Source organism: Carassius gibelio, chromosome B3, assembly GCF_023724105.1.
Source record: "Carassius gibelio isolate Cgi1373 ecotype wild population from Czech Republic chromosome B3, carGib1.2-hapl.c, whole genome shotgun sequence".
Classification (NCBI taxonomy): domain Eukaryota; kingdom Metazoa; phylum Chordata; class Actinopteri; order Cypriniformes; family Cyprinidae; genus Carassius; species Carassius gibelio.
Genome location: NC_068398.1, coordinates 41,226,819 through 41,254,638, shown reverse-complemented (window position 1 = coordinate 41,254,638; position 27,820 = coordinate 41,226,819). Strand labels below are relative to the sequence as shown.

Sequence of the window (27,820 nt, the reverse complement as noted above, 5' to 3'; positions counted from 1 at the left end):
TTCCACCAGTTTTGACACGATTTTTCTCCTCAACTTCATTTGATTCTTCATTTTCCTCTTTTTCTTCAATGAACTCTGAAATAAAAGTAACAATTATTTATTTTTGGTACATTGTTGAAAGCTGAGAGAACATTTGTAAATTACACAATTTACTTTTCTTGCTTTGTCTACTGTAATGTTACTGTAATGTGTTTTACTAACTTAATAGAGACCTAGTTAACTTTTTTCAGCATCATTGTTCTTTTCGGTCAGTTTTAAGCTGTATAAAACAAGAAATACATTTTACTAGGGCTGTGATGGTGGCAGATTTTTATCACTTTACCACCATCATAAACCTACTAAAATGTATATATTTATATTATATATATTATACATATACAAACATTTATATGCATATATATATATATATATATATATAGAACAAAATTATAAACACAACACCTAAGTTTTTGCCCCCATTTTTCATGAGCTGAACTCAACGATCTAAGACTTTTCCTGTGTACACAAAAAAGCCATTTTCTTATTCTGAACAATGAACATCACTACAACTAGGAAAAAGATGACCATAATTCAAATGCAGCTCCCGTCGGCATTTAAACAGACCTTTGCTCTTAATTCCGATCGGGCCAACACAATAACGAAATCTGAGCAGGTTTAAAAACTGAAACTGTTGATGCGGCACATTACACTTTGGAAAAATTATATATACCGTATATTTTAAATATGAGCAGGCCTATACAAGCTGGGATTGGTAATGCTGCACTGTATTCATAGTTATTTGTTTATAATTTTCATTATATTTTATTATGTGATATTGGTTTGAGACAGAGTATTTTATTTCTTATTCTTTTTTTATTTGATATATATCTTATTAAAAAGTGTTTAAAAAAGTTTAAACTAATTGTTAAAAAAATGTTTAGAGTAATAAACAACCTGCAGTTTGTTTGCATTTCTTTCCCTTACTGTACTGAAAATGAACCAAACCATATATAGCGGTATCTTGATTTTGTCAAAATTTTTATGATGTTGGATATATACCTCGATATATTTTCATTTTCATTTAAATAAAAAAACTCTAAACTTACTGGTTTTCATTAAATGAACATATACATATATATATATATATATATATATATACATATATATATATATATATATATATATATATATATATATATATATATATATAAAACTCAATCTTTTAATTGTGATGATTTTGGCTCACATTGAACCAAAACCCACCAATTCAACATTTATTCATCTCAACAAATTTGAATATTTTTTTTTTTTTTTTTTACATTTTTAGTGAATTTTTGTCCTTCTGGGAAAGTATGATCATTTACTGTACATGTACTCAATACTCGGTAGGAACTCCTTTTGGTTTAGTTAATCCCTCAATTCGGCGTGGCATGGAGAAGATCAGTTCGTGGCACTGCTGAGGTGGTCTGGAAGCCCAGGATTGTTTCACAGTGGCCTTCAGCTCATTATTTGTTCTCGTTTCTTATTTTCCTTTTGACTATACCTCACAGATTCTCTCTGGGATTCAGGTCTGGTGAGTTTCCTTGCCAGTCAAGCACACCAATACCATGTTCATTTAACCAACTTTTGGCAGTGTGGGCAGGTGGCAATCCTGCTGGAAATGAAATCAGGATCTTCAAAAAGCTGGTCAACAGAAGGAAGCATGAAGTGCTCCATAATTTCCTGGTAAACAGGTGCAGTGACTTTGGTTTTCAAAAAAACAATGGACCAACACCAGCAGATGATGTATATAATAATGTATACTGTACAGGGTATCTGCAGGTTTCTGAAAGTTAGATTTAAGACTTTTTAAGACCTTTTTAATACCATGCAGAATTAAATTTAAGACCAATTTCATATCAACCAATTTTCAAACAGCAAACAATACTACCAATTAAGATCCTTAACACACATTGTTTATTGACATATTGAAGGCGTGAAAGAACAATAAATTGCAAAACATAGTGCAAAGACTGACTAAACATTAGGCAGATCATCGACAGACAAACTGCACAGCAGTAACATGAGGCATGTACACTGCATGCCAATAATCGGAACATTGGGTTTTTACTGTATAGATCTCAGTTCTTTGCCCTTTGTATCCAACTCTGTCTCAATTTGTTGTAATTCATTTGTTTTTTCTTTATATCGCTTCCTCAGTGTGTTGGATTTTGTAATGAGCTGTGCCATCAAGGTGCCAGCTTTTCCCTCAGCTTCTTCTGCAAGCTGGTCAGCATCCTTCTGCAGGCTCGAAGATACCTGGACCAGTATTCTCTTCTTTTTTTTCAGGTCCTCGATGTTGTCTTCCAAAGCTTTGGGCTTCTGTGCCTGGACATCAGTGATTTGGATTTTTTTTCTGCTGATCAAGGTGCATTCTGTATCTTGAACTAGCAGATGCAGCAGAGGCCAGTAACTCCTTTGAGATAGGGACATTGAGGAGCCCCCCACAGATGCTGACAATCACATATTAGTCGATGACTGACCATTGTCTCCTCCTGCATATTGCAGGTCTCCACTTCTTTATTAATGGAGAATCCTCTCTCCACTGTTGCCTGCCCATGGGACAGGAGAAGCAGTTTCTTGCAAAAGCTCCATAACTCATCGCGCTGCCCAAGAACTCCATGCAGGAATATGTCTAGCCTCGTTTCTGTTGGTTTGTATGAGAATAAGCTCTCATTTTCAACAGATAAAAATTTATTGAATTGCTGGATTATAACATCACCTGCAGAAAAAAAAACAAAATAATATTAATTTAATTATAAAAATGTATGCATATAAATTAATACATAATATTTACACAAGTCATTTTTTACACTTAAAAGCATATCTCATAACTTGATTTAATACACTCTGATAGAACTAAACTATTCTTTCCTACCAGCAGAGACACCTCCTGACAACTGTTGGGCTTGTAAAAACCTCTGCACCAGTTTTGTCATATTGCTCTTGCACCAGTCAGGGTCAGACATCATTATGCTGGGGTCCAAACAGGCCACCTGCCTCACTACAGGATACTTTAATGGGCACTTTTCCTGTACTTTCTGGGTGATGGTACACATCACTTTGACACAGTCTTTCCTAAACTCCAGGGCTGTGAGTTCACCTATCTTTTTCTGTAGTTCCTGGTGGGAGGATGTAAACAGCCTATTTTAACCTATTATTACCTATTATAAAATCAAGCTCTCAGCTGAATCCATCAAAATTAAAGTTTTATAGGTGAAAGAATACCTTAAGGAGTGATTCTGCACCCAATCCCATGTTTACTTCCTGCTCTGTTTGTCACTGACATCTAGCCTGACCAGCTGCAGTGAACTCATATCCTTGAATCCCTCTTTCTTGACAAAACGCCTCAGCATACTCTGCCAAAAGACACACAAAGAATGTTACTCAAATATTTCATTTAATTTATTTCAATTTAATTAATTGACATTCAACATAAAAAGACTATTGTAGTATACTATTATAACAAGTATTGTTCTTTTTGTTTGCTTAATATCATTGTCCGCTAAGCTATGCAAACTTCCATAAGATTACAATTAAAATGATCAGATTAATTATTAGCATTATCAGAGTAGAGTGCAGTAATAGAATTACCTTCATCATCTCAGCCAAGTCTTTGGCAAGGAACGGAATCGGTAGCTTCTTTTTCCTGATTGCATCCATGTACATGGTCACTGATGGCCAGAATTCCAAAGCTCTCTCCACGACTGGTAGATTTATATTAATATGTGCATCGATTCGTCGACCTGTTTTTATTTCTCTAAAAAACGTTTGCAAAACGTTTACCTTATGTGGGCTGAATATATGCGATGGCCGGATCAAGATTCTGACCAACGTTATGTAACCAATCCAGGGTTTTTTCTGCATTGATCTTTTTTTTTGGCGGCTGTCAAAGCCTTATTTGATCGGTGAGTGATGTACAATAAAACAACAAAATCATTAAACACGACAGAAAAAGGACGAAACACCAAAGTTTCACGCGCACTCGCGCACTCAGTCTTCAAACTACACGAGCGCTGTCTCTCTCTCTCTCGTGCATATTAACCAAAATCATTAAACACGACAGAAAAAGGGCGAAACGTTAAAGTTTCACGTGGAGCATTCAGAGATTTTTTTTCTCCATGATAGGCTGCTGGCTCCCACTGTAAATTATTTTTTTTTTGTATTAGCTTAATATATGTATTAGCTTAAAGCCCTCAAGTTTACATTGGTTACTGTATTCTTTCAATTGCTCTAAACAAGTATTTTGGGTGACCTTTTTTATTGAATGCTAGACATCAAGTTGTTGTTATTTTCATCTGAAAGAAAAACCTTTTTTCAGTAAGCTAGGCCCTATGTGTTCAGTAAGCTTGTTTCAGTAAGCTATGTGTTTTCAAGGCTTCAAGATTTTATTGAATGCTATCTCTATACAAGTGCAAAGTAATGCATTCTTAGTCAGATATGTACATCAACATGTATAAATTGTTAGTAGTCAATTAATGGGGAGATAATCGAAATCGAATCGGTCTGGAAAAATTAATCGTTGAATTAATCGATGCATCTAAAAAATAATCGCTAGATTAATGGTTTAAAAAATAAGACACACTCTTGCAGTTTAAATCTAGATTAAAAGACCCATCTCTTTAACCTGGTTTACACATAACATACTAATATGCTTTTAGTATCCAAATCCGTTAAAGGATTTTTAGGCTGCATTAATTAGGTGAACGGAACTGGGAACACTTCCCATAACACCCTATGTACTTGCTACATCATTAGAAGAATGGTATCTACGCTAATATTTGTCTGTTTCTCTCTTATTATGAGGTCACCGTAGCCACCTGATCCAGTCTTTATCCAGATCAGAGGGTCACTGCAGTCACCCGGATACAGTATGTATCCAGACCAGATGGTGGATCAGCATCTAGATAGGACCTCTACAGCTCCCCTGTGAAGACCTTGTCCAGACGACCACCTGGACAAGACCACAGGAAACAGATGATTCTTCTGCACAGTCTGACTTTGCTGCAGCCTGGAATTGAACTACTGGTTTCGTCTGGTCAGAGGAGAACTGGCCCCCCAACTGAGCCTGGTTTCACCCAAAGTTTTTTTCTCCATTCAGTTACCGATGGAGTTTCGGTTCCTTTCCGGTGTCGGTTCTGGCTTGCTTAGTTGGGGACACTTCATCTACAGCGATATTGTTGACTTGATTGCAAATTAATGCATAGACACTATTTAACTGAACAGAGATGACATCACTGAATTCAATGATGAACTGCCTTTAACTATCATTTTTCATTGAGACACTGTTTTCCTAATGAATGTTGTTCAGTTGCTTTAACGCAATGTATTTTGTTTAAAGCGCTATGTAAATAAAGGTGACTTGACTTTTAAGTCAAATTTTAGCCCGACAGCACTTGCATAAAATGGATGTTTGGTCGACGTTGGATTTTTGGAAACCAAAAAACCTCCAAACAACAGACCAGGCTCCTCTTTTTGGCTGTAACGCCGGTTTCACACAAATTCCGCAGCACAGACTCATTGTGCTTTCACACAGGACGTGTTTGCAGTCCGCTACTGATCCACGTCGGTTTAGTCCACAAACACAACATTTGTTCATTGTTTTGATTTCATATCGTTTTTAAAAAAAATTATATATATTTTCAGCATTGTAAGTCTTTTATCACAGAACAGTAACTATCTTTCATATAGACAGTTTAAACTCAATTAATATAAACAACGCATTATTCATGCATTTTACTTCTATGTTTGTATAATAAGCTGCACAAGCAAGCGATAAAACATTTAAACACAATAATTAGCTTACTTTTATATATTTAAAATTAAAACACCACAGACAGAAACAGTCTCGTGCATTTTGCATTTAAATCTTTATCCCAAGCAATCCCACGGGTCTTGATGAACTTTGTATTTCTGCTTCCATTAAAGTGAATATATATATATATATATATATATATATATATATATATATATATATATATATATATATATATATATATATATTGTTTTCCTTGTTTATTTAAAAGTGATCTTTTTCTTGTTTTAAACCTAGCCAAAAACCTGTGACTGTGTTTCCATGTCAATCCATGTTAATTTTTTCCTGCGAACAATGCGCTTTCACTGCAGCACAGCAAAAATAGACTCAGTACGTTAACAATCGCTGCATTGTTGCAGACGCACCGCTCCTTAATTAAACGCACTGACGGACCGCAACCTTGTGTAGCTGAAATTTGTTAATACGCACATTAGACATAGTATGTGCGTGTACCCTCATCACCATGTCTCGCAGTCGCTCCTTAGAAGTGCAACATTGTAAAGGGTCCGTTTGAATCAGTGTCGCGAGGCCGCAGTGCTGCATAACATTCGTTCCAAACGCTGAGTAATTAAATACACAGGCATGGCGGTATATTCAAAATGAATATAGTAAAGAAAATATACAGCGATTTTCGGTATGAACCGGTTTACCGCCCAGCACTAATGGAGCATATGGCCGCCCGCCAGGGAGAATTGGAGCGAGATCCCCACGTTCAGGCAATGCAGCTGTTGCCGAAGATGACCATAGACTACGATGCAGAAAATTACTTGCAAATGTTCGAGGCCATCACGACCCGGGAAGACTGGTCGCAGGAGGATTTGGCACGTGTCCTAGCACCACTCTTGACAGAAGCACAACATGCCTTTTTTTAATGTCACCAGTTTTGAGCTATACCTATGATGAGCTTGGGAAAGAGATCTTGGCTTGGGTGGGGCTTTCGCCTATTTGCGCGGCTCAGTTGTTCCATATATAAGATAAGGCCCGGCTGCCAGCCCGTGCCCAAGAAGCCGAACTCAACCTCCTAGCACATAATTGGCTTCTCACCGGGGCTCCCATTGCTGCCCAGGTGGCGGAGCGAGTAATAATAGATCACCTGCTACGAGCCCTTCCTCATCCACTTCGGTTGGCGGCAGGCATGCGGAACCCACACACCGTCGACGATCTTGTGGAGGCCATCGAGTTGGCATCCATCACGAGCCACCGACTGGGGCACCGCGGATGAAAGTTAATGGATAACACTTTCTCAACCCCTGCTGGATTCCTGGCCTCTCTTGCCCATCACCTGCATACATGTAGACTCACGACAGGTCCCCATCTTGGCTGCCCCAGGCACTTGTCTCATCGAAGTGGGAGTCGTGAGGGATCTCTCTGTGCCTGTGCTGCTCGGGAGAGACTGGCCGGGATTCGACCAGCTGCTAGCCACCGCCACTCAGCCTGCTGGGAACCGGCAAAACCGGAAATCGACCCGAGGGCCTTGGCGGTGCTCCGCCTTTCTAGCCTCAGACAGTGCCAGAGATGGTGAGCCCCACTCCCAAAGTACTAACCTTTACTTAGATGTGTTTAAACAGGTGTTGGGAGGGGGAGGGCATTTGCAAAGGAACAACACCGGGATGATTTTCTTACACCCCTAGTGCATGTGGACCGTATTTATGTGAATATAGACCAGTGCAGGCATTTTGAGACTCCGTGTTTTGGCCATTTTAGATGTTAAGTGTTCCACTTGGACCTCGCGCAGACAACATCCCGTCAGAAGCAGATTGAGTTCTGTGTGGCGGCTTTACTTTTTTTATTTTATATATTTTATTAAAAAGTTTTTTTTTTTTAAATGTAAACAAATTGTTTAAAAAGGTTTATAGTAGGGCCGGGACTCGATTAAAAAAATTAATCTAATTAATTAGAGGCTTTGTAATTAATTAATCGAAATTAATCGCATTTTAATCGCATATAAATATTTGACCTGAGAACAGTGAGAAGTAATTTTTTTCACATGGATTTATAGTATACCATTGAATAATGACTGAATACATAAGCTTAAGCAACAAAATATTGTTTATTTTTGTTCAACCAAGTCTAGCAGACCAGTGCAATTTTTGCCATTAAGTGTAGCAATAGCATATTTAGAAACAATTTAGAAACAGTACATTTCAGAAATTCAGGAAGCTTATAGGTGCTGGAACCTTCTGTAAAGTGTTTTTTAAGTAAAACACAAGACTGTCAATTACATTCAGAACATTGGAAACACTGACTATTAGAAAACATCTCTCTGTTGCTTCAGAGGCCATAACATACTAAGTCCAACTCTCAATAACCTTGGGCAAAACAATAAAGAGTTCAACATAAACTGCCAGTTGCACCAACAAAATAATACATAGTTCACGTCCACGCTAGCTGCTATATGTTTTGCGTTGAGATGATACTTGAGCTTGAGGCCCGTCGATGTGCTGCAGTGATATGCGAACGCTAGTTGGTGCTTCAGTATAATCGGTCCGTCGAAACGCATCCAGTAAGAAACGTTCCGCGGTGCAAAAATACGTTATTAAAAATGCGGGAATTTTTTTTCTGTAATTAATTAATCTTAGTTAACGCGTTATTTTTTGTGTAATTAATTAATCTCAATTAACGCGTTAAAGTCCCGGCCCTAGTTTATAGTAATAAACAACCTGCAGTTTAATGTTTGCATTTCTTTCCCTTACTGTACCAAAAATGAACCAAACCGTGACTTTAAAACCGAAGTACGTACCAAACCGTGATTTTTGTGTACCGTTACACACCTAACTGCCACAGTGAGCATTTGTATGGAATTTCGCAAATAAGATTTGACAAATAAAATCAGCCACAAATGCAGAAAAAAAAGATATAAATGAATGACACCTAATGCGCGAGTGCGCACACACACACACAAACACTTACACTCACACAGAGATAAACACACATGCTCTCTCTCCCTCTCTCACTCTTTCTCTATCTCTCTCTCTCACACACACACTCACACAGCCACAGAGTATGATTGCCATAGAGACGATTTTCAAATTAGGCAAAGGTAATCAGCCATACATGCAGAACACGTGTGTGTGTGTGTGTGTGTGTGTGTGTGTGTGTGTGGCCTAATCCATGCACACACGTTTAGAGAGAGCATGAGAGAGATCAAACAGAGATTAAAGACAACTGACCTTTTCAACTTTGAGAAAGTTTATGTTGAGATCTAAGAGCTGCATCTGTGTTTTGAAAACAAAGAAATAGTTACCAGTGAAAGGTATAAAAGAGTGCCTTTGGTGTCCTGCACATGGATCAATCTGTGCTGGCAGCATGGCAAAGAGGTACACACTTGTTGAGACCCTGGACTTTCTGCTGGATTCCAGCGAAAATTAAGAAAACCCAGAAGACCCTGAACCTGAGGACTCTGAGCCAGAGGACTGCAATTCTCCTGAGGAGGAGGAGGATAACCAGGAATCAGAGGATGACTGTGAGGAGGCAGATGGAGACCACACCCTGATTTCTAAAAATGGGCAAATAACCTGGTCTACCATTCCACCTGCACAAGTTGACACCTGGACCAACTAGGTATGCATGTTCTCGTGTAGAGGACAAAGTCCACTTTTTTATTATTTTTTCCTCCAAGCATCCAAAGCGTCTTGGTGGAGATGACGAATGTAGAAGGAAGGCTTGTATATGGTGGTGACTGGAGGGATGTGGACTGGACCGATATGGAGGCCTATATTGGTCTGCTCATTCTTGCAGGAGTTTATCACTCCAACAACGAGACCCTGGCAAGTTTGTGGGAGGCTCAAACTGGGCATGCAATTTTTGGTGCGGTCATGACAGGGCCACAAGACCTGCCCAACGAGAAAATGACAAGCTGGCACCAGTTCGGGAGCTGTGGGACTCATGGGTTGAGCGTCTTCCCACGATGCTCAACCCTGGAGTGTTTGGTGGCCTTCCGAGGCCGATCCGTTTTCAAACAGTACATGCCTAGTAAGCCAGCAAAATATGAAATTAAATTGTGACACCTCGTGATGGACCACCTGAGAGAAATCAGGGCATGCGTGTGGTCCTTGATTTGACAACTGGACTCCAGGAACGCACAGTTATGTGTGACAATTTCTTCACTTCCAATGCCCTTGGCCAGGAGCTCCTGAAAAGGAAAATTACCATGGTCGGCACAGTTCGCCGAAACAAACCGGAACTCCCATTAGCACTTCTGACAATGAGAGACAGAGCTGTGTTTTCATCTTTTTTTGCGTTCACAGAGACACACAGTCTTGAGTGTGAATGTGCTGTATCTGTTTAAATCATGCTTTAACCCGAAAATAATCAGTAAAAGAAACAGACAAACTCTTATAGCCTGTAACATCCCACTCGACTATTGCAGTCATTGTAACCGTCTGATCAAGCTATAGCTACATATGTTTAACATGAATTCTTGCTTAATATGCGTTTATATTACGGGCTGTTGGCATAAATTGTACTCGTGATGGAGGCTCTTGGAGCGAGTAAAAAACCATGACGCTCAGACTCTTAATATCCTCTCCTCGCTCCAGTCAGAGTCACACTGCTCCGCTCATCCTCTGCTTGGCAGCGTGTCTCTGTCAGACTCGCGGGGAGGGTTGAGCCCAGCCGTACTTGTTTTCATATAATTTTTTTTTTTTTAAATGCAGGTGTGTAACATATGTGCAAGATTTGCACTACACGTGTGATGGTAGATGTGCAGTATTTATTCTTATTTGTTTTATCTTCATTACAAATCTTGTTTGGTTTTATTTTGGATAATTCCATGTAAAAAAATAATTTACAATGCATATGCAAAATGTGAATTAATATTCATATTCAAGTCTTTGTGCAAAAATTATTAATGCACATTAATGACGGGGCGCATTAATATTCAACAATCAACTATCTGTGAATGTTGCATTTCTCTCGTTGGAGAGAGCCGGCACTGTGAATTTCATCTTGCAGCAGACAAGAAAACATTTGTTTATTAATAAATAATTAAAATGTTTCATTTTTCACAATTATTAAGCTACTTCTGCATGTGCTTTGTGGCAAACTTAATGCATGTGCTTGAACACGGAATATATTAAGACTTGATTATGTAAATTTAATATAAACCTATGATTAGTTGAATATAACAAATGAACCACTAGAACGATAAAAATCTTACGTGGGGGCAGAAGATTTTTTGTCTATAACCAAAACAACTAGTGTTGTCAAAAGACCCGGTACTTCGGTACCAAGTCGGTACTAAAAAAAATTTTAATGTGACGGTACCAGGTTTCTTTAAGTACCGGTATTACAGAGGTCCCGTTCAAATCTGGTTCAGCGCTATGATTTCCGCGAAGCAGAAAACCTGGACGGAATCTCAAAATCCAGTCATGAAAATGAAACTTACATTTTAATATGGACAGTTCCCATACGATTAAAAATGGTCTCTGTCTCATATAGCCTTGTTATTTGTACACGCTGTGCCTATACAGATCACAACATGTAAATAGGAAAGTGTTTGCATTATTTTGTCACTTATTGGGATTACTATTGCTACCATTATCCATTTACATCCAGTCTTTGTGCTAAGCTAGGCTAGCGGTGGGTGCATCAAGTAACACTTACAGAACGCACAGAAATGAAAAAGGTATGTATGGACTTATCTAACTCTGGGGGATACTGTGAATAAGCTAAAGTCCCCAAAAGTCGGAGTGTTCCTTTAACCACACTTTGGAACGCTTCGCTCTCTCCGGCATCGTCACTCTTCGTATTAAGCGGGAGTTTTCGTTCTGTAAGGGGCCGTTCACCGCGTGCGCATCGAGACTGCGTCGCTTCCATTATGAGTGCGCATACCGCGGTCTACATTTGAAATGAAGAACTTGAGCGTGCAAAAGACGTGATATGTGAACGGCCCCTTGTGCGTGTGCCGCTCTCGTTCTTGTTGTGTTTGTGTTACTGACAGACAGCCTCCGCGGCGTGTATGAGAGATCTCGCAGATATCACAGACAAACGTCTTAATATCGCAAATTAGAAATATTTTGTAAGATAAAATGTGCACGATAACATTATTAAGCAAATCTCTTCACCATCGTCACTCTTTATTATTAAGGGGGAGTTTTCATGCTGTTATGTCTGTGCGTGCGCTGCACTCATTTGTGGTTTGTGTGTGACTGACAGACAGCCTCCGTGGCGCGCATGAGAGATCTCGCAGATCTCACAGACAAACGTCTTAATATGATGGAACATTAGAAATGTTTGGTGAGATAAAATGTGCACGACAACATTAAGCAAAAATACACTGTACATAATTTTTTTTCCCCTACAGTACCGAAAGCAGAACCAGGGTCTCCGCGGATCCTTAAAAAGTATTAAAACGTCTTAAATAAAATATACGTTTTTTAAGGTCTTAAAATGTATTAAATTTCGCAAATTTTCGAAAAGTGGCATTAAATTTCATCTGGGCAGCATTAAATTTCATCTGGGCAGAATGAAAGAAAGATATCGGAAAAAACTATTTTCCATGCTAACGTAATTTCACCAGCGCACGTCCCTGTCTAAAGACAGCAAAAAGTAAGTAGCATGTGCCTATAGCACAGGCATCATACTTCATTTAGGGGGCAGTGTTTTCCCCGTAGGCCTGTCATAGAAACAGACGAAGAAGTGTTTCAGATATGAGCGTGACAGACGCAAGCCAAGATGGGGAAGTGTAGGTTTAATGATAACTGGCTCGATGATGAGAAATATCGCGGCTGGTTACAAAAAATGTCGGAATACGAAGTGCGGTGCAGACTTTGCAAAAAGACGATACAATTGGGAACAATGGGCTGCAGAGCTCTTGATGCACATATGAAAGGGGAGAAGCACAAGCGCTATGCCGACAGTCAGGCAACAACTGTCCCCATTCAGTTGTTTGCAGCATCGGTATCTACTTCAAAGGCTTACGTTACACCCGCGTTGGTGTCTTTGGATCCCAGTACAAGTAATGCCTTCGGTACATTCTCTCCAACCACTACACTGAAGGCCGAAATGCTGTGGGTTTTGCACACGATTAGCCGACATCACTCCTATACATCCAATGAAGACGTGAGCACCGTCTTCAGGGCAATGTTCCCTGACTCGGAATGTGCAAAAACATTTAGTTGTGGCAAGGATAAAACCTCTTATCTTGCTCGATTTGGACTTGTTCCGTACATAAAAAGGGAACTTCTGTAAAGTGTGAATCAAGGCAGCTTCGTTCTACTGAACTGAGATGCGTAACGGATCAACAGTAAAAATTGTGCAAGAATATTGGGGTTCTTTGCTGTTGTTTGGACACTAATTCCTTTTTTTTACTCCATCGATTTTTTGGACTGTGTTTAACTTGTCATTTTCAATTTGATTTGTTTACACACTGTTTGTACGTTATTTACAGCAGTATTGTTGTAGTATTGAGAAGGCAGTTGCACTGATTATTTGCACTGTTGCTCAAATACAAATGTGCTTTGTTAAACTGAACAGCTTTGTCGAGTGTCCTTTTATATATATATATTTTTTTGCCGTGGTAATGGTCTTAATTTTAATTCTTGAAGGTCTTAAAAAGGTCTTAAAAGTCATTAAATTTGTTGATCAAAAATGTGCAGATACCCTGAGAACAGATAGCATCAGATCTTACTGATACTACGGTCTTTGAAAAATTTAGCCCCGGGGCCAGTTTAATACCGGGTTTCAGTACCCATCCCTAGAGGAGACTGTGTGAATCAGGCCTTCATGGTAGAATATCTGCTAGGAAACCACTGCTAAAGAAAGGCAACAAGCAGAAGAGACTTGTTTGGTACCCATCCCTACGGGGAACTCCTTCAAGACTGTTCGAAGACCATTTCAGGTGACTACATCTTGAAGCTCATCAAGAGAATGCCAAGAGTGTGCAAAGCAGTAATCAAAATGTGTCAAAAAATGACATTTTCAGTTGTTTCACACATTTTTGTTATGTATATAATTCCACATGTGTTAATTCATAGTTTTGTGTGAAACCGCTTTAATTAGTATACATTTATTGTGAAATGACTGCATTTCCATGTCAATCCATGTTCACTTTTCTCACGAACAATGCGCTTTCACTTTAATTCAACGCCCGCAGCACAGCAAAAATAGATTCAGTACGTTAACAATCGCTGCACTGCTGCAGACGCACCGCTCCTGGAACGCACTGACGGACAACAACACCGAACTGCAGACGGACTGTGTGTGAAACAGGCGTAACGTAACACCAGAGCACTGCTGAGTTTACCCTCACCACGCCTCGCAGTCGCTGCTTAGAAGTGCAACATTGTAAAGGGTCCGTCTGAAAGAGTGTAACAGCGCAGCATAACATTCGTTCTGTACGCTGAGTTATTAAATACAGCGGTATGGCGGTATATAAAAAAATCTCACCAAAAATATACACCAGTTTTCGGTATGAACCGGTATACCGCCCAGCACTATTAAAAACCTATTGTAGCTAAAGAAATACCTTATATCTGCAGACGATGTACGTCTGTTTGTGGATGGAGACTTCATAGTGGCCAAAACTATGTATTTTGCGTGCTTCACATTATTGTGTGGAGTGAATAAAATAATAACAAGGCGGCAGACTGAATTTATCCAAGGTGATTCTCACATAGTCCTTCTACGTCATCACCACATAGTGAGTGTTATAAGTGATCAGTCTTTAAGAGAAGGACTATGTGAGAACTACTATGGATGATAAGTTCACTCTGCCGGCTTGTTATTATTTTATCTTTACTTTATTTGTAACACAAGAAAGTCGTGTAGCAGCAATTAAATGTGTTGGACAACAACTCCTCATTCTTGGTCTTTTTCATTTCATGGATTTAACGAGTTCTACGAGTCAAAGCGGACAACTTCATCAACTACAACAATTACTATCCTCCTGCGTGCGGTGTGTGTGTGTGAAATGCGGTGCTGAAGTAAAATAGCTGGGCAGTTTGATAGCCTTATAATAAGCCGCCTAATAAAAAAAAATTATAGTTATTATTATAATCTAATACATCAATAGTAAAATGATACTATTGTCTATCGGCACAACCCTAATACAGGAGGCCTTTATTCATTCCTCGGAGCCATTTGAGGCACTTTTTATTTGCGCATGCTTTATTTGACTACTTTTGGACTAAAAACACCCTCCTACTCCAATTCTAATGCGAGGAAGAGCCAGGATAATTTTTTATATAAATCAGATTGGATTAATCTGAAATAAATCAGTCATATACACCTTAAGGATTCTCAGAGGTGGAAAGTAACGAATTACATTTACTCGCGTTACTGTAATTGAGTAGCTTTTTTGTGTACTAATACTTTTTAAAGTAATTTTTTTAATCTGTAATTTTACTTTTACTTAAGTATATTTTGTTTGAAGTATTGTTCTTCGCTACATTTTAAAACACATTAATTACTGAGTAAAAAAAAAAAAAAAAAAAAAATCGCTCCCTGGAAACAATGGGCAGGAGGGCAAACTGGCGCTAAAATCACAAGAAAGATGCAGACGGACAAAACGGCCGTTAGTGGTGCAGACACCGCTGAAAACGAAACCCCGTCATATTCTGAAGTCTAACTCGAAGGAAATGAAGTGAACCCCTGGCCATATGTATGCTCTATTATGCAGTGTAAGCTGTACTTGCCTAGGAAGACCAAACTAGCAGCTTATAAAATCTCGACAAGACATCAACCCTTTGCAAGAATGTAGAGGTAAGCTTAATAATTGCATCGTTGCATTGGTGGTTAAAATTAAGCTTTGACATTTTAGCAAGAGGTTTTGCACAAATTAGCCAAAAAGACAGTGGTGAGGAGTGTGCTATATATATCGTCTGCAATAATATCATAATTTTTGTTTCTTACACTGTGTGATTCAGTCTCATAAAATGCATTTTGAATGATCAAAAAATGTAAGATATAGGGGCAGAAAATTCACATATTTATATAATTTCCTATATTAAATCAGAATCACACAAAGAATGCCGTCTTTTCCTCCAAAAATCATTATGAATATATACATACAAATATATAACAGTTCAGTAAACAAGTTAAGAGACTTGAGTTTTAGACACCATATTGCCTTTTTTAGCTCTATTTCTACAACAGAAAATAATTCCAAACACAGCCACCAAAGCACAGTTTTGCGTCTCTGAGCAACGTGACAGTGTTTCGTTTGAGATTAAAGGGGGGGTGAAATGCTATTTCATGCATACTGAGTTTTTTACACTGTTAAAGAGTTGGATTCCCATGCTAAACATGGACAAAGTTTCAAAAATTAAGTTGTACGTTTGAAGGAGTATTTTTGTTCCAAAAAACCTCTTCCGGTTTGTCACAAGTTTCGGAAAGTTTTTTTCGAGTATGGCTCTGTGTGACGTTAGATGGAGCGGAATTTCCTAATATGGGTCCTAGGGCACTTCTCCTGGAAAAGCGCACGCTCCCGTATAGCAGAGCAGGAACGTTTACTGATCAGAGCGAGAGCGTCGCGAAAAGTCACAAAAGGAGTGTGTTTTTGGTTGCCAGGGCAAGACAACCCTGCACAGATTACCAAAAGAGAAACAACATTAAGGGACCAGTGGATGGAGTTTATTTTTACAGAGCATCAACGGAGTTGTGCAAGTGTTTTTGTTTGTTACCTGCATTTTGGATTGCACATCGTTTATTTCTTAAGGATAATGCAGTCCCAACTAAAAAGGGTCACGATCGTGTGTTGGAACCACATGCGGTGAGTAAAACTGCTTCAAATATCTCTGTGTTGTTAACTTAGCTATCAGCGCGTAAGCACATCAAGTAAACCAGGGCTCCAGACTGCGACCAAATGGTCGCATTTTGCGACCAAATTTTGAGAGTGTGCGACTGAATTTTACATCCAGTCGCACATGTGCGACCAGTAGATTTGCACACGCACGCACGCACACACACAAACACACACACTTGCACACATACTAATGAGACGCGAGCACACACTCGCGTCTCATTGAGTGATGCCTGTCTGTGAGGCGGCAAATGCGTGTGAGAAGAATAGGGAATGGCCACTGCAAGTGGCTAAAATGTGTGGAGGGGGAGGGGCCTAGAGATAATTGAGCGCGCGTAAACATCTGTGGGAAGGAAACAGAGACAAATCTCATCACAACCTGATATGTGCGTGCGTCTGAGCTATGAGCAAGCGAACTATTGATTCGTTCTTCCGACCTTCGGCTAGTGTACCAGTGCCAGAGTCTACAGTGTCACCGTCAGATGATGATTCAGAGTCAGAGGTTGGTGTGGCTAAAAAAGTCCGCACCAGGGCCGGCCCGCGGCATAGGCAAATGCTAAGGGCGCCACTCATCCATAGGGGCGCCAGAATGAGTGAACTTTTTTTTTTTTTTTTTACCTATATTTTTTTATAATAGGATACTATTTAAAAACCAATAATTCGAAACACTTCCAAATAAAGCAAAAAAAAAAAAAAAAAAAAGTCTGGCTCTTCAATCTTCCCCCGCCCATCGAGTGCTTGAAGTGCATCAGAAACAGAGCGCGCGCACGATTAGTTGTTGGTAATTTGTTGTGTAGTGTGCCCGACGCCGCATCCAATGTAGACAGCACTGTTTTTGTTAACACACAGCTCGTAGAAACGGGCCTGGCGGCTCGCGCCCGTTCTAGACACGGTGAAAGTTTCCTGATTGTGACGCAAGGCCGAATTTACATGACACATTATAAATGATCATAGTCTGCGATAGATACACTGCCAAAAAGAAGAGAAGAGGATAAAGACAGAGGTAAAGAGATGTAGTGAAAGAACAATTTATTGAATAGGAGTAAGATACTATAATTTCATGGCAGTTATTTTTACCTTAAACTTCATGTTAGCAGTTGTTCTGAGTTCTGAGTCCCCAGACTGTGATTTTGTACAATCTTGTCAGTTTTAAGACGCATTTTTTATTATCACTTTTTTTTTAAATAATGTTTTACTCTACAGTTGTGCAGTTTTGGGGGGATACAGTACAGGCCAAAAGTTTTGAAACATTACTATTTTTTTAAGTTTTTGAAAGAAGTTTCTTCTGCTCATCAAGCCTGCATTTATTTGATCAAAAATACAGAAAAAAATTTAATATTGTGATATATTATTACAATTTAAAATAATTTGTTTTCAATTTATTATACTTTAAATTATCATTTATTTCTGTGATGCAAAGCTGAATTTTCAGCATCATTACTCCATTCTTCAGTGTCACATGTGACATCCAGTCTATCACATGATCCTTTAGAAATCATTCTAATAAGATGATTTATTATGAGTGTTGGAAACAGTTCTGCTGTAGTGTGTGTATGTGTGTGTATATATTTATATATATATATATATATATATATACACATGTACATACATACATACACATGGGGCGCCAGGTAAAATCTTGCCTAGGGCAGCAAATTGGTCAGGGCCGGCCCTGATCCACACTCACCATTTTCGAGAAGACTGGCTGTAAGAATTCAGATGTCTGAGGTACTATAAGCATTAGAACTACCTTTCACCAAATACAAAAGCCAGCTCAACCTTCAAAGGAAGAATGGCTTAAAACTTAATGAAACATACAACAACGATACAGCATGCACACAAACTTTTTTTACTATGCACATTTTTTATTCTGAGTGTATGGAATTTTGTTTACTATTTGTACTGTCTTGACAGCGATGGTGCTGTCAGTTTACCTTGTTGTTGCATTTTCAAAAGTGCAGAATAAAATGTGACACTGAATTTGAAACAGCACATTGTAATTTCTGCATCTATTATTAAAGTATTTATTAGTAATACAGTGGAAATTAGTAGATTTGGTTAGCATGTTGATTTACGGTGTGCGCCCCTAAATTTTCTGGTTGTGCCCCTAAAATTTTCAGTTGGGGGCCACTGTGCTCCTAGTGAAAAAAGTTAGTCTGGAGCCCTGTAAACAGCATGCGATGTTGTCATCAAACTGCACTTTCCACATGTACAGCTAAAAAAAAAAAAAAAAGACGACATAAAGTGGAACTTAGTCATTTTCCAAAACCGCTAAGCAAATATATACAGTTTCAGTACATACCACATAGCCTACCGCCTTTGCTGATGCTGCTCTTGTTAAATTTCAGCCTCTGGATCTGTGTCACAGCTTCCACATGCTCTCAACTCAAAAGCCTACTGGCGCTCGTGATTCTTTAGCTCCGCCCACACGTCACGCCTCTTGGCGCTCGTGTTTTTCCGGGAAAAATGTGTACAGACTATCTCTCTCTCATAAATATAATAAAAATAAAGACTTTTTGGAGTTATGAAGGATGCAGTACTACTCTATAGGTACTCAAGATTAACAGGATATTGAGTGAAAACGAGCATTTCACCCCCCCTTTAATAGGCCTATCCCAGGGGTGTCAAACTCAGGCCGTAGCCCTGAAGAGTTTAGTTCTAACCCTGCTCCAGCACACATATCATTTAGTTTTTAAATAAACCTAAATGATTGGATTAGCTGGATCAGGTGTGTTTAATTAGGGTTATATCTGAACTGTGCAGGACTGAGGCCCTCCAGGAACTGAGTTTGACACCCTTGGCCTGTCCCATTTTTGACTCCCTCCCACTGTTAAAATGTAACTAAGTAATTTTTACTCTGAGTAAATTTTAAATTAGCTACTTTTTACTTTTACTTGAGTAGATTTTTAGGCTGGTAATTTTACTTGTACTTAAGTAAAATTTCATTAATGTAATGGTACTTTTACTGGAGTAGAATATTTTTGTACTCCAATTCTAACGCTTGGAAGAGCCAAGATTATTTTTTATATAATCATATATAGGTGTATAGGTCATATACACCTAAAGGATTCTTGACAGTGAGTGAAACAAAATTTTAATTTTTGGGTGAACTAACTTTAATATCTTTCTTGCGGTGAACACAAAAGAAAAAAGATATTTTGAAGAATGTGGGTAACCATACAGTAGCTGGTGCACATTTGATAGTAGAAAAAAATACAGTTCAACTGTCTGGTAATACACATTATTCAAAATAACATTTATCATGAGATCAGAATATTGTTATGTTTTGTGAACAAATGTGCTGTATGTGTATCATGGCCTTATTTCATTGACTTAAAAAAAAATTCTCACTAACCATAAATGTTTTTTTTTTTTTCAAAAACACAAACATGTATTCTACATCTATGCTGCACAGCATATTATTGTTGCACAGATTGTGCCGATTACAGTGTTATCACAAGTTATTAATATGCGTGTACATATACAAACACACACATACGTCTTAATATATTAATAGTACACACACACACACACACACACACACACAAACGCACACACACACCTCTACACAGAAATTCTTCAGTTCTCAAGAATACCCAGAAAAAAAAGCTTTGTACGCCTAATGTACCACAAACTATCATTAAAGATGAATGAAGAAAATACACCAACCTCCTTGTTCCTCGTGTTTTATATATGGTTCTTTGTGTTTTATTCTCCAGGTTTCTGCTTCCTCCTGTTTTATTGTGCAGGTTTCTGGTTCCTCGTGTTTTATTCTCCAGGTTTCTGGTTCCTCTTGTTTTATTGTGCTGGTGTCTGGTTCACTCGTGTTCTCTTCTCTCTCCTCTTTCACAAACTCCATCTTCACAGCAGCAGATCTCAGTTCAGATGATAAACTACTCCAGATATTCCTGCTCGCTTCAAAACTCAGTCACGAATATGAAGAAGAGAATATTACAGGTATTTACTGAACTGATTCAAAAACTGTATTTTTTTTTTTTTTTTTTTTAAACATATCTAACCGTTTGTATTAAGACAGCACACCGACATAACAACAACAGAGAGCGCGATGAAACTGAACTTCTTCCTCTGAGGTTTAATTTGTCAAACAAACGGATGTATTAAGCGCCTCCCGCTGGACTGGAGCGAAACGACGGGACCCTCATGTCAGTTCGTCGTCATTTGGTTGCTAAATGAATGGATTAAAAAATATATATATTTACTTAAAAATAAATTTTTGTCTAATTGTGTCTTATTTTCAACTACTTTCCTTCCGTCAGCGTGGTGTTTAATACAAATAAATGGATATAAATAAACACAATCTAAAGAACATTTCCTGCCAGTATCATTTGATTGAATTAGTTTTTTGTTCGATGAGAAATAAAATAAAAAACTGAAGAGGTTTTCTGAAGATGAAGATTAGGTATTTTTTTATCAGTGTCTTTGCTATCACAACTATAAACTGACCTGACAGACAGTGATTAACCTCAATCAATAGACATTTGCATTGACAGGCAAACAAAATCAACTTTTCTGTGGAGTTGCTTTGTAACAATTTGTATTGTAAAAAGCACTATACAAATAAACTTGAACCTAATTTTGTAAATGAAGCCAATTACATTTGCATTAAGCAGAGATTGCACTTGTCTATAATTTAAATTAATAGCTTACTTTTACAAACTGGGCCTTCCATGAACAAAAATTTGTTTTGCCTGTTTGTCATGATAAGATGTAAATCCAGCCCTGCTTTAGAAAGACACAGAAGTGTATTTAGTGCTTTTAAATGGGTCCTATTATGCTCTTTTACAAAGTCTAGAACAGGCACTCATACTAAGATGTTCGAAAAACATTATTTTTTCATATATTTGACATTATTACCAAACCTCTCTCCCCAGTCTGGCATGAACGGCTCGAATATTTCCTGCTTCAAATGAAGGCCCCCCTTTTGAAATATGAAATGTGCTGTGATTGGTAAGCTGGGCCTTCAGGGCTCCCTTGGACCTCCGGACCCTCGGTGTCACCCTGGCTCTGCGACTGCTCTGCTCCATCTTGGGCTCCTCACCCACCGGCGCAGTCTCCATCTGTCGGCCCCCTGGTGTTGTCGTCTTCTCCTCCACCATGTATCCTCCCGCCGTCGACTCCACAGTGGATCTTCATCCTGGCTGGTCTCTGGAGCACCATCTGGCTCCTCCTGCTCCGGGCTCCTCCGTGGCTCCTCCCTCCATCCACTCCACCCTGTTTCCATGCTCCATGCTCCCTCTTTGGCTGCCCCTTGCCTGCCCCATGCCCGCCTCCAGAACCCCCACCCTCCCTCCGCTGGTATTCCTCTTGCAGTGCGAGGACGCACCGTTCCGGGAGGGGGCGAACTGTTACGTACATAGAGTTTGAGTTCCCTTAATTGGTATTTTTCCTGTTCTTGTTTGGTTGATTTGATTAATCCCCACCTGTCTCCATTTCCCTGATTACCTCCCGTGTTCTTAAATACCCTGTCTTTTTAGTTCCTCCTCCTCCGTGATTACGTTTGTATATTGTGTTATGTTGGATGTGCCCTTATTCTCCTGCGATTATTAAAAGTACCCTTTTGTATATCGTCTTCCTCGTGCGCCCTTCATTACACACCAGCAAACCCGTAACAACTTTATATTAATACATCATTATTTTAATATAATTAATAACTATATTATTAATATGAAATAATTTCATTGAATTATTGTGGAATATCTACTGTTTATTTGGGCAGATTCAAGTACAGAGCATTGGGATTCACAAGAAAAATATATAGGTATAAAAATTATTTATGCTGCATTTTGTATTATGTTGTTTATTTCATTTAAATATAAATGCATTCTGTACAAAGGAAGCATTATGTATTAAAAACATCTCACTATAATTTATAAATGACAGTGTATATAAAAATGAAAGGGTAAATGAATGTTTTCAGTGTGTGTACAGTATTGTGACGGTGGGTTTTGGGAAAAACACAAGGTGAGGGCAGGATCCAAATGCAAGTATGGTTTATTGTAACAAAAAGGTAACATACAAAATAAACAGTCATGAGAGACAAATAAAACCAAAAATGAAAGAGGAAACCAGATGGAACGGGAACTCGGAGGAAGCGAGAAGGTAAAGGGAAGACTCGGGAGATGAGCACAATTCACACATAGGGTAAGGACTCCATACAGACAACAGAGAAGGACAGCTCTATATAGGGAGACTAATGACAAAGGATTGTCAGCACCTGTGCGATTTAATTGGAGTGCAATTACTGTGAAGACATGACCAGACTAGAGGAATTAAAGTGCCTATGATGAAGTGCCTAAGGAGAAGTGAGCTCACTAGGGAACACTCAGGAAAACAGAGACTGACAGCGTGACAAGTATTCACTCTTACAAATGTCTGGCTGAATGAAAAATAAATGTCTTTCTTTTATACTTGGAGGTCCTTGTACAAGCAGTTCACCAGGGTTCACCAGATCCTCTCACTAAAATCAGCTATCATCACATCTGTGAACATCTGTTGTAACCAAACCCAGTTTTGGACCCAAAAGCAGAACACAGACTAAAAATTATGCAAATAAAATTACTTTATTCCCAAAAGTCAAGCAGCACAATCCATCTCTTCTTTGTGGGTGAAGATTGTTAGAAGATATGGGCTCCATAAAAAACATGACCCAAACACTGGACTGGTCCAAAGACACCGGGAGGCTTTAGCTCATTACCACATAAGCAGACTGGACGATCTGGCAGAAAATGACTAAAGACCTGTTAACCTGACCCCCCCATTATGGGACTCAAAGCTGAAAGTGCTCTACCTAACTTAAAAGTATGACAATGTCCTACTTCAGTGTGTTACAAACTTAATTTTGGTGTCTTTGGAAAGAAGACCCTTTGGGCTTTACTTTTTATCAACTAGATTTTGTAATGCTCAAAAATATTAAAAGTTATAGACACTGAATTAGCCTTAATTTTTTTTAACCACAATTCAACATTTTTTTATTTGATATAAAAATACATGAAATCAGTCCTGGAGCAATCTGCTTTTCCAGTTAATTTTAGCATTGATACGAGCAAAATGTATGATATGTACATTTGGTATCAAGCACTTAATCGATCACCAGTTAGCTTTAGCAACAGCATATCACTGATTTAAACGCAGTGTGTTGGAAATAGTCGGTTAAGTTTAATGAAAGCATCCCCAATAGATGAGCCTGAAGCAGCAGCCTGTTCATATCGACAGCCTTGACAACAGATTAACAAGGCTTGTGGGTATATTTACCAGTGTGATAATACTAGCATGCCTAGCAAACATAACTGAACAATTTGCTTTTGACAATGAGCAATGTCTGAAGCATATTCACCAACTTACCACTAGGCAATAAAAAGAAAGAAACTTTACTAAGCTTCGTGAAGATGTCCGGAGATGAATTAAAAGTGAAATTGCCAGTTTTTCATGGATGCTTTGATTCTTCTTGAATATCGCTTCTTCCAGCGGGGAAGCAGATCTCGTGTAAAGTTTTTGGGTCAGTCGTATTAGTACAAATTTGCAGATGAATCGCGAGCAAAGTGTCTATATAAATTGCTCGCTCATATCACTTTCAGTCCATCGCTTGACAGTCCAAGTTCACGACTTGAATTTTGTTGAGACACTCTGTGGGAATCCTGCCAAAAATCCTGATTTAACGTTTTCCCAATGGATAACATCGGACTTCAATAACAAATAAATGGCTTGGTGGACAACCGGACGAAGGCCTTACCCCTTGTAAGGCACTATGGACCTATGACTCAATCTCCAAGATGACCGCAGAGATGACCAGTCTGTCCGGTACGATGGAATCGGCAGAAGACGGATGCTCGGAACGATCAAAAATACGAGACAAGGCATCGGACTTGGTGTTTTTGGAGCCTGGGTAATACGAAGTGGAAAAATCAAACAGCCAAAAAAAAAAGAACCCACCAAGCCTGCCTAGAGTTCAAGGTTTTAGTGGATCTAATGTACTCTTGGTTCTTGTGATCAGTCCAGACGATAAAAGGTACCCCCGACCCCTCTAACCAATGACGCCACTGTTCCAAGGCCAACTTAACTGCCAACAGTTCTCCGTTAGCAATATTGTAGTTGTGTTCGGTAGGAGTCAAACGATGGGAAAAATAAGCGCAAGTGCATGAAACACACATTTCTCCACCTTGACAAAAAGCCCATTCTCTAGCAGCCTCTGAAGCACTTGTCTGGCATGCTGAATATGTTCCTGGAGAGAAAGAGAAAAAAATCTATATGTCATCCAGGTAAACATATATAAACTGATCAACCATGTCTCTCAGTCATTGTCATTGATGAGTGCTTGGAAGACCGCAGGAGCATTGAACAGCCTGAACGGCATGACCAAATATTCAAAGTGCCCCCTGGGGGTATTAAAAGCGGTCTTCCACTCATCCCCCTCCCTGATGTGAAACCAACTAATAAATGATGCAGCGGTCCAACTTCGTAAAAAAGGAAGCTCCCTGCAACCGCTCGAAAACTGAAGACATCAGCGGCAAAGGATATGCATTCTTTGCCATGATGTTATTCAGTCCCTGATATACAATGCAAGGTCGTAGGGAACCATCCTTTTTACCCACAAAGAAAATCTCAGCGCCCACAGGAGATGAGGAAGGGTGGATGATCTTGGGTGCCAAAGAATCAGAAATCTATTTCTCCATGGCCTCCCTTTATGGAACGAAAAGCGAGTACAATCTGCCCTTAGACGGACACAGGGTTCCCGCGGGGTCTTAAAAAGCCTTAAAAGCATTGAATTTATTAATTTGGAAATAATACCTTAAAAAGACTTTAAAAAGTCTTGAATTTTGATGTCTGGGTCTTAAAAATTGTGCTGTATGTAACTTCTATGTATTGTAATTTTCCTCAAATGTTTCATTTGTCAACCACGATTATTTTGATTAAATGACGTAGTATAAATAAAGAGTGGCGGAACCAGTAATTGAAAATGCAACGCAGCCCCGGTTCACAGTCGAGCGGCAACCTCACGCTCTCTCTCGTGAAGCCAATAAGGAAGTGACTAAAACTGCAATTCGTCGACTGGCCGCTTGAGGCTGGCTGCAGAAGAGAGTTTGTCCCATAGACTCCCCATGTTAAATTGTCCAACTTTACAGCAGACAAAAACATGTTTACAGCCTGGTTAAAAAAATATGTAGATGCAAGATTTGCGCATCGATTCGTCGACCTGTTTTTATTTCTCTAAAAAACGTTTGCAAAACGTTTACCTTATGTGCGCTGAATATACGCGATGGCCGGATCAACATTCTACGTTATACAACCAATCCAGGGGTTTTTCTGCATTGATCTTTTTTTGGCGGCTGTCAAAGCCTTATTTGATCAGTGAGTGATGTAGAATAGAATGACTGCTTTCCTGACAGGGCGCGTACGAGAGAGAGCCCCGGCTGCGCGCGCACTCACAGTCTTCAAACAACACGAGCGCTGTCTTGCTCTCTCTCTCTCTCTCCCCCTCATGCATATTAACCAAAATCAATAGACACGATAGAAATTAGAAAAAGGGCGGAACGCTAGACATCAAGTTGTTATTTTCAGCTGAAAGAATAACTTTTTTTCAGTAAGCTAGGCCCTATGTGTTCAGTAAGCTTGTTTCAGTAAGCTATGTGTTTTCAAGGCTTCAAGGTTTTATTGAATGCTATCTCTTATATATAAAGTGCAAAGTAATGCATTCTTAGTCAGTCTTTTATTTTGTAATTTTAAGAGCAATAAACATATATTGCAATGTTAAGGAATTCATGTTTTTTTTAATTAAGATATGTAAATCAACATGTATAAATTGTTAGTTGTCAATTAATGGGGAGATAATCGAAATCGAATCGATCTGGAAAAAATTAATCGTTAGATTAATCGATGCATCAAAAAAATAATCGCTAGATTAATCGTTTAAAAAATATTCGTTTATCCCAGCCCTAATCCAAGCACATGAATGCTCTCAATTTATAAAAACAAATTCCATCGCCTACGTGTTTCAACCATATACTGTATGGTTTCAACCAACAAGTGCCAGCTAGCTGCTAATGTTCCTGAAGCGGCAGCAGGATCTAATAATAGGGGCCGTTCACATACCACGCCTAAAAACGCGTGGAAAACACTAGGCGCACTGCTTTCTCCTTCTTTCCAAAGGGCTCGGGCAGAAGCGCACCTGAGGCAACAATGACGCGCACTCTCCATGAAGACGCAGAAATTTCAGCAAAGGATAAATGGATTTGCAGCACTAAAAATCGCACGCAGTAGCTGTGCTACTAAATTTATTTTTAAAATGGCAATCCATATACAGCTATGATCAGCTGTTCCTTCATCTTGGCTGAGCTTTCAACGTTGTTACGGGAAAGGATGAAGCTGATTGGTTAGTTCTTGTCACATGACCTGCGGTGCGCTTGCGGCTCTCTGAAAAGTTTAGATTTTTTAACTCGATGCGGTGCGTGGGCGTCGATCGCGCGACTGCGACGCGCGCAAAAGACGCGATATGTAAACGGCCCCTTATAGCCAGCTTGCTGCTAGCACTGCAGACCCTTCAGCTATGACCGCAACTAGAGTGGATCTGCACACAGCTTTTGGGGCCACACCAACAATGAAAGCCAAGATGTTGTGGACTCTTAACACAATCGCTAAACATCAGTCCTACAATGGAAATGAGGGTATCTCAGAGCTTTTTCAAATGCATGTTCCATGACTCCGAAATAGCTAAAATGTTTACTTGCGCTCACAATAAAGGAGAAGTTGACGGAACTGGCTGTCCTTGATAAAGAGATTGCTGCCCTGAGTGAAGAGCTAAGGAGTTGACTGTGTTTCTTAATTTAATGTATTGTTGAGTTCTAATTTTCGATGTTTATTGTTCAGGGGTCTCTCAGTTCCCCATATTCCCAGCATGGAATAAGTAGCTAGCTAATACTAAAAAACAACTTAACATTGTTCGGCAAACTGTCTTGTGGCCTACTGAAATGTTTTTATTTTTCACATCTGCTTGGCTTATCTTTTACCCATTCCACATTTGAAAAATAAATGAAAACAAGTTAAAGGATTTTGTTTTTCTTTGCTGGTAGGGACGTGAAATAGGTATTAATTTTTTATATAAATGGACTTAAAAAGGTCTTAAAAAGACTTGAATTTAACTTGAAGAAACCTGTAGGAACCCTGACAACTTTTGCGGCTTACAATTTACAGATACTGGTCCACATGGAGATTTGATTAATTTATGCTAACTT

General features: G+C 39.1%; 1 protein-coding gene and 2 long non-coding RNA genes across 5 annotated transcripts in view; 1 reads left to right on the top strand and 2 right to left on the bottom strand.

Annotated features, from left to right (window-relative positions):
- The window catches only part of LOC127953533 (uncharacterized), a 139,344-nt gene extending 117,186 nt beyond the window's left edge, over nt 1-22,158 (top strand). The window contains exons 2-3 of the long non-coding RNA XR_008153298.1: nt 20,324-20,531; nt 21,467-22,158. This is a non-coding gene — a long non-coding RNA (uncharacterized LOC127953533). The remainder of the gene's footprint in view (nt 1-20,323; nt 20,532-21,466) is intronic.
- The window catches only part of LOC127953344 (zinc finger protein 271-like), an 838,866-nt gene that overhangs the window by 318,130 nt on the left and 492,916 nt on the right, over nt 1-27,820 (bottom strand). The window lies entirely within an intron of this gene.
- LOC127953516 (uncharacterized) lies at nt 29-26,587 on the bottom strand. The gene is made up of 4 exons (XR_008153282.1): nt 26,164-26,587; nt 3,247-4,329; nt 1,523-2,740; nt 29-75 (listed from the first exon to the last, which is right to left on the bottom strand). It is a non-coding gene; the product is annotated as an uncharacterized LOC127953516 (long non-coding RNA).